Consider the following 6,459-nt stretch of genomic DNA (forward strand, 5'->3'; position numbering starts at 1 on the left):
AGAGCTGAAAACGTGGACATTTGGGTTTCTCCTATCAAATGTAGACTTGCAGAAGCTTTGGTGGCGCACTGCCTAAACGCTCAGCTGCCAACTGAGTGGTTGGTGGCTCAAACTCACCAGCCACTTCACAAGAGAAAGACCTGACAATGTACTCTCATGAAGATTACCACCTTGGGGACACAGCAAAAGCAGCATTCAGAGGACAATTTATAGCAATAAATGCACACGTCTAAAAATGAGAGAGTTGAGTCCAGTCTGTGTCCTGGCAGCTCATCTTGTTCCTTAGACAGCATGAGCTTCGCCACATGTTTGGTGCCTTCTCTACCAACTATCAGTACCTGGGCTCCATCTGGTCATCAAGTCAGTGAGTCCAGCCAGCCAGCAGCACAGCCAGCATCAATGCAGGCACTGGTGGCTTGACCTCCCGGATCTCCATGTCCCACTCTAGCAGCTTCGAGGGCGACTGGGCTGGGAAGTAGCTGGGAGGGTGACCAGGGGTCTTGAGAGAATCGGGGGCATCCATGGCAATAAGGAGACCATGTAAGACCTGAATGACCACCTGGCCTGCTACTTGGAAAGAGTGAGAAGCCTGGAGAGCAAACTCCAGGAAGACCTGGAGAAGAAGGGACCCCAGGTCAGTGACTGGAGTCAATACTTTGAGACCATCAAGGAGCTGAAGGCTCTGATCTTGGAAAATTCTGTGGACAATGTCGGTATCATTCTGCAGACTGACAACGCCTGGCTGGCTACTGATAACTTCAGAGTCAAGTGTGAGACAGAGCTACCCATGTGCCAGTCTGTGGAGAGCAACATGCACAAGCTCCACAAGGTTGTCGATGACACCAATGACTCTAGGCTCCAACCGGAGTCAGGGATTAAGGCTCTTCATGAAGAACCATGAGGAGGAAGTAGAGGGACTACAAGCCCAGAGGTGGTGGTTGTTGTTAAGTGCCATTGAGTTGGTTCTGACTCATAGCGACCCTGTACAGGGTTTCCAAGGCTGTAAATCTTTACGGGAGCAGAACGTCTCATCTTTCTTCTGTGGAGCAGCTGGTAGTTTCGAACTGCTGACCTGGCGGTTCGCAGCCCAATTCATAACTACTACACTACCAGAGCTCCTTACAAGCCCAGAGGTGGATGTCCCCAAATCTCAGGACCTCAACAAGATCATGGCTGACAAGCATGCCCAGTATGACAAGCTTACTCAGAAAAATCAAGAGGAACTGGACACGTACTGGACCCAGCACATGGAGGATGGTACCCAAGGGGTCACCTCTCAGTTTGCTGAGATAGGAGCTGCTGAGATGACACTCACAGAGCTCAGATATCCAGCCCAGTCCTTGGAAACTGACCTGGACTCAATAAGAAATCTGAAGGCCAGCGTGGACAGCGCCCTACGGGAGGTGGAGGACCCCTACGCCATGCAGATGGAGCGGCTCAGTGAAGTTCTGCTGTGCCTGGAGCCAGAACTGGTACAGATCCAGGAAAAGGGGCAACGCCAGGCCCAGGAGTACAAATCCCTGCATCAAGGTCAAGTTGGAGGCTGACATCACCACTTACTGCCAGCTGCTGGAAGATGGGGTAGACTTCAGTCCAGGTGACACTCCATGCAAGCCATCCACAAGACCAGCAGCACCCGCAGGACTGTGGATGGCAAAGTGGTGTCTGAGACCAACAGCACAAAGTTCTGAGGCACTGAAGCAGCAGAATGGGGGTCCTCTTTGTGGAATGAGAAGCCAATAAAACTTGGATCAAAAAGAGAAAGAACCAAAATCAACATCTTAGCCCAGTATCTCCAACAATTAGATAAAGAGCAGCAAAGTAAGCCCAGAGACACGAGGAGAAAGAAATAATAAAGCTTTTGTTGTTGTTGTTGTTGTTCAGTGCCACAGAGTTGGTTTCAACTCATAGCAACCCTCTATAGGGTTTCCGAGGAACAGCTGGTGAGCTTGAACTGCCAACCTTGCAGTTCAGAGCATTAATCCCAAAACAAATTCAGTGTGGATTAAAGAGTTAAGTGTAAAACCTAGAACTATAAAGATTATCAATGAAAAATTAGGAACAAACTTAGGGGCTCTGATACATGGCACAAATACACTACAACATAACTAAAAACACACAAACAGCAGAAGACAAAATGGATGTCTGAAACCTCCTAAAAATTAGGCACTTAGGTGCATCAAAATATTTCAGCAAAAGAGTGAAAACAGAGACCATAGACTGGGAAAATTTTTGGCAATGACATATTGACATTGTTGTTGTTGTTAAGTGCCATTGAGTCAGTACCAACTCATAGAGACCCTGTGTACAACAGAACGATTCACTGTCTGGTCCCGGGCCAACCTCACAATTGTTGCCACGTTTGAGCCCATTGATGCTACCACTTTGCCAATCCATCTCGTTGGGGGGTCTTCTTCTTTTTCTCTGACCCTCAACCTTACCAAACATGATATCCTTCTCCAGCGACTGGTCCCTCCTGACAATACGTCCGAAGTAGGAGAGACGAAGTTTGGTCATTCTGGCCTCCAAGGAGCACTCTGGCTGCACTTCTTCCAACACAGATCTATTGGTTCTTTCAATATTCTCCTCCAACACCATAACTGAAAAGCATCAATTCTTCTATGGTCTTCCTTATTCACTGTCCGGCTTTAGACTACTCTAAAATTTATAGAAAACGTCAACATCCAACATTCAAAATGAGCAGAGGACATGAACAGACACTTCACCAAAGAAGACATTGAGGCAACCAACAAACATATGAAAAAATGCTCACACTCATCAGCCACGGCGGCTGCAGCTATCATGTCATTTCTGACTCATACTGACCCTATATGGGATTTCCAAGGCTGTAAATATTTATGGGAGCATCTGGTGGATTTAAACTGCTGCCCTTTCAGTTAGCAGCCCAATGTTTAATCCACACTGCTACCAGGGTTCCTTCACTAGCCATTGTTGTTGTTGATAAGTGCCATCAAGTCGGTTCCAACTCATAGTAATTCTGTATAGTGTTTCCGAGGAGTGGCTGGTGGGTTTGAACCACTGACCTTGTGGTTTGATTCCCAGTGCTTGTCCTACAACATCATACCAGCCTTTGTTGTTGTTGTTGTTAAATGCCATTGAGTCGATTCCGACCCATAACGACCCTGTATAGGGTTTCCAAGGAGCAGCTGGTGAGCTTGAACCACTGACTTTGCCGTTCAAACGACTTTGCAGTCTGATGCATTAACCCACAGTACCACACCAGGACTCTATACCAGCCATTAGTGAGTACCTCTGAACTAGAGAACCATAGACCATCAGCACCTTCAATTTTCAGAGGAGCAGTTGGTGTGTTTGAACTGCCGACCTTGTGGTTACCAGTCTAGTGCCAGTGAATGATTCTTCCTGCCCTCCCACCCCTGGTAACCATCATAGATTTTTTCTTTTATCATGAAAACCTCTTCTTGACTTTTTACAGTAGTGGTCTAAAGTTCAAAAAGAAAACAGAAGACAACAAATGCTGGAGAGAATGGGACCCTCCTAAACTGCTGGTGGGACTGTAAAATGGCGCAACCACTGTGGAAACTGATATGGTGCTTCAGAAGGTTGGAAACAGAAATACCGTGTGATCCAGCAATCTCTCTAGTTGGTATATATTCTTGAGAAATATCCTGAGCCGTGACACAAATGGATATAGGCACACTCAGGTTCATTGTAGCATTATTCACAATGGAATATTATGCAACACTGAAGGATAACAGCGGATCTGCAAAATATCGCATAGTATGGAGGAGCCTGGAGGACATTCTGCTGAGTGAAATTCGTCAGTTGCAAAGGAAAGATAGTGTATGAGACAACTACCGTAAAAAGTCAAGAATAGGTTTTCATGATAAAAGAAAAAGTCTATGATGGTTACCAGGTGTGGCAGGGCAGGAAGCATCATTCACTGGCACTAGACTGGTAACCACAAGGTCGGCAGTTCAAACACACCAACTGCTCCTCTGAAAATTGAAGATGATGATGGTCTATGGTCCTCTAGTTCAGAGGTACTTTGAACACATGGTTGTGGTGTGCCATCGAATTGATTCCAGCTTACACCTCACAGTAGAACTGCCTCACAGGGTTTGGAGGTTGTACCTTTACAGAAACAGACAATCACATGTTTCTCCTGCAGGGTAGCTGGCGGGTTCAAATCACCCACCTTTTGTTTAGCAGCTAAGTGCTTTAACCACTATGTCACCAGGACTCCTTGTCTGTGTCAGACATCGAAGGAAAGCAATACTGACATTTGCATAGGACCCAAGTCTCAACCCCACCAGGGACACTTTGTGGACATCATCTTTGTGTGAGACATTGGAGAGAAAGCAGGACAAGTCTAGTAGCTTTGATCAAAGGGACATCACATCCAACCTTGGCCTCCGTTGTCTTCGCTCCAAAACCAGAGCTGTGGATGACAGGACTCTGGAGGATTCCTCCGGTCTTACTCTCCCAGTATTAAATTCTCAGATGGTATAGGGAGAAGATTTTTACCACACTACACCCTTACTTCTGCCCCAAACTGCCAGAGATTTCAGAAAACATTCTCCCGTGTGTGTTCAGACACACGCATGCTAGATCCCCAGAGTGAAGGCACCCAAGGCGCCCCCTAACTCTCTGAAACCTATAGCTCATATTTGTAATGCACGGCAGCTTTAGGACTAGCTCAGAATCCCCAGTGCCTACAAAGGTAGATAGTGTATCTCCTCTGACTAAATTCAGAGAACCAATGCTCTGTATCCACATGCATTGTTTCCAACAGGGAGCAACGGTCTGTTCATTCCTGTGTAATTGATACACAGCATCTTAGTTTCAAGGCTTACGCAAAGTACTTCCTAAGAGATTTTAGATGACAGATATGAATATTTTTCTCCCTTGTCCTTCAGTAGGAAAGTCGGAATGACAGGACTATGATGGTGGGTTTTCTTGCCTTGAGAGCAATTTTGGAAAGGGAACACATGAGACAGTATTAAGAAAAAAAAATATTGGCATTGTGTGTGTATGGTGTTTTAGTTTTCTGTAGACAGAGCACAAATGTGTTCAAGTGATTTGAGAGGGATAGTGAATTTTTTTCTTAATGATCAGGATTTGTATCAAATATCATTAAACTGAGGATTATGTGCAAAACCAGTGGGACAACTCAGGGCTGCAGGTCACTCAACAGCTAGCAATACCATTTAACATAGCGGGTACTTGAAGGGTGGCTATTTGCAATCGTCTCAGGAATATCTAGATTATTTACAAGCCAGCAGTTGAATTTTGGAGACTACAGATAGGCAGATTGTCTTAAATATCATTGGCTAGTTTTCACTGCAAAAGATTGATGGTTCTAATATACCAACCACCATGTAAAACAGAGATGAGGTAGTTTGTGTCAGTAAAGATTGTTGTTGGTAAGCGTTGTTGAGTCGGTGCCAACTCATAGCAATCCTGCATTGCCATGGTTTTTGAGGCTTTTGAAATCTTTGCCACAGGAGAAAGCTTCATCTTTCTCCTGAGGAGTGACTAGTGGCCTCAAACTGCTGATGTTATAATTTGGAGTCTGCAGTAAAATTACAGCCTAACTCTATGAGGCAGGTCTAGTCTGCCTAGAGTCTCTGTGAGTCAGAATTGACTTGATGGAAATGGTTTGGTTTTGTTTGGAGTTTTCACTGAAGGTAACCTTAGAGTATGGAGGCTGCGTAGTATAAATGGTTAAGTGCCTTACTACTCGCTGAAAGGTTGGTGGTTCTAAACCACCCACAGGCACCTTGAAAGATAGACATGGTGATTTGTTTCCAAAAGGTTACACTGTGAGAACCTTCTGGAGCAGTTCTACACTGCAGACACAGAATCAAGTCCTTGGTAATTGACAACAGCAGTTTTAGAGAAGGGTCTCAGAGATGTATAACCTCGGAGGGTGAATCCTATTCTCAGTGAGAAAATGAACTGGGCCCATGGAACCCATTTGACCCCTTCTGGTCTGTTTTCAATTTAGGTCCAAAGTCTCAAGGACCTTGGAGGCTCTGGTCTTGAAGCTTTCCTTGTAAACACTAGAAGTCATGGAAACATTGGTCAGGTGCCATGTGTTCATAGATTTGCTAATGTCATGAGCTCTCTAGAAGAAATAGAATGTGTCTCATTACTGCCTGGGATGGTCCTGCCTATCTTGGTAGTTGGGACAACTTGCTCATTGTTTCTATATTTTCACAAGAAGTTGCCCAAAAAGTAGACTTCTCTTTTTGCTTGCTAACTTAAACTTTTCCTCATTATTCCCAAACGGGGATCTCAGCATTTGTGATGCTGCTGAAGAGACAGCAGGGAAAGCTCTATTCATTGTTAAGTTGCCTCAAGACGAAGACGACCTAGATTGTCGTGCTGAGCACAGTCAAAATTGCCTGCGTGTCCATTGATAATAACAGATAATACCAATTCCAAAAGTACTTAACATTCGGTATTTCTGTT

At 45.0% G+C, this 6,459-nt stretch overlaps 1 pseudogene; it reads left to right on the top strand.

The window, feature by feature from the left end:
- Positions 1 to 305: 305 nt before the first annotated feature.
- On the top strand, positions 306 to 1,691 carry LOC102825276 (annotated as a pseudogene).
- Positions 1,692 to 6,459: the final 4,768 nt, after the last annotated feature.

The sequence above is a fragment of the Chrysochloris asiatica genome, unplaced genomic scaffold, assembly GCF_000296735.1.
Source record: "Chrysochloris asiatica unplaced genomic scaffold, ChrAsi1.0 scaffold00005, whole genome shotgun sequence".
Classification (NCBI taxonomy): domain Eukaryota; kingdom Metazoa; phylum Chordata; class Mammalia; order Afrosoricida; family Chrysochloridae; genus Chrysochloris; species Chrysochloris asiatica.